A 1,482-nucleotide genomic window follows, 5' to 3' on the forward strand; every position below is an offset into this window, starting at 1 on the left:
CACACACACACACACACACACACTCGACAGCGTCTCTCACGTTGAGCACACTCCGCTCTGATTGGCCGGTTTATTTCTCCGGTTTGTCTTGTCCTGAGCGATGTGTTTTTATTTTGAATTTCCAGGAGCTTATTTCAGTTGAATCACATCGACTGGAGGAGCTGTTTAGTTTGAAGCACTTTCACTGAAACCTCAACTTCTTATTATAAATCATATTTTATAAGAAACTAAAAACCTCATTGTGAAGTGTAACACTTCATGTTAAGACCTTCACACACACAGAGGGTATATATGTATATTCAGAACGTGACCTGATTGGACGGACTGACTGATCAGATGTACTCATTTTCATTTGGTTAACCAACTTTTTAAACCTGAAACAATTGAAATTGATCGACTCTCGTGTAGTTGTTAGTAAATAACGGACACTTTCATTTTATTATCTATCAGAATTAGAGGACGTTTTTTATTTCTCTTTCCTCCGCTGCCTCGGTCGTCCTCCGTCTCCTTTACCTTCCATATCTCATTGCACACGTTAAAGTGAAAAAGCTCCTCCTCCTCTTCAGGCGAGCTCGTGCTTCTCTCTCGTCATCTTGCATAATAAGTCGTAGCATCGGAGCTATTTTTAAAAAGGCAATTCTTAGTAAGCGAGCTGAATGGATTGGCCTCTTGGCTGTTGAACACGTGTCTAACCTGTGAGCTTTGAAAGGACGAGGGTGAGACAGAGCGACGATGAGGATCCGGTGAGAGACGACATGAGATATGAAGTCATTTCGTGGCATCGCTGGAGGAAGAGGATGTGTGTGAGTAGATCTATTATAATAATAATAATAAAGCACCACTAAGACCTTCCTTCAGGAAATCAAAACATCGACGTACTCGTACCACAACAAACTTGATCTCTGAGCAAGCTAGGTCAGATCCAGTAACTGAAATGTCAAAAACGCACATCAAGAACTGGTAAAAAGAAAAGAATCAAGGTTTGTGTAGATAGTTCCCCTCTCTGGTTCCTTTGTCTGGGGCCAGATGTTCCTCTGGAGAGACAGCAGAGAGGCAGACGCTGGAGCTTGTTTTAGAAGTGGAATACCTGCTGCTGGCCCTGGACTTTGGGGAAATCCTCTTTCTGCTTGCGGGCTTTGGGCCTCTCCAGGCTGCCTTGCTGGAGGTATTTGAGCCGGGCCGCGACGGTGGGGCCCTTCATCGGCCCCGGAGAGTGACTGCTGTTCTGTGGGGGGCGACAAGAGGGCGGGCGTTACTTTAATTTGACTTATTTAACGATGACAGATGTGTGCGGAAACTCAAACACTACACCCGTGTGTGTAAAGAGGTAGGGAGGTTTTAACTTTCAGCGCGAACACTCAACTTTAAAAACGTGTTTCCTGCCGAGGATCTGCTCGCGAGCTGCCTCTTCTGTGTAAAGCTAAACAACAGGCGGCAATGCTTCATGTGTTAAAGCTGCATTCTCTCTAGTGTCCACCAGGG

The 1,482-nt window shown here is 45.1% G+C and overlaps 1 long non-coding RNA gene across 1 annotated transcript in view; it reads right to left on the bottom strand.

Annotated features, from left to right (window-relative positions):
* LOC116381785 (uncharacterized) overlaps positions 1-1,476 on the bottom strand; it is a 7,804-nt gene extending 6,328 nt beyond the window's left edge. The window contains exon 1 of the long non-coding RNA XR_004212681.1: positions 1,088-1,476. This is a non-coding gene — a long non-coding RNA (uncharacterized LOC116381785). The remainder of the gene's footprint in view (positions 1-1,087) is intronic.
* Positions 1,477-1,482: the final 6 nt, after the last annotated feature.

The sequence above is a fragment of the Anarrhichthys ocellatus genome, unplaced genomic scaffold (assembly GCF_004355925.1).
Source record: "Anarrhichthys ocellatus isolate YVR2014 unplaced genomic scaffold, GSC_Weel_1.0 scaffold4, whole genome shotgun sequence".
In the NCBI taxonomy this organism is placed as follows: domain Eukaryota; kingdom Metazoa; phylum Chordata; class Actinopteri; order Perciformes; family Anarhichadidae; genus Anarrhichthys; species Anarrhichthys ocellatus.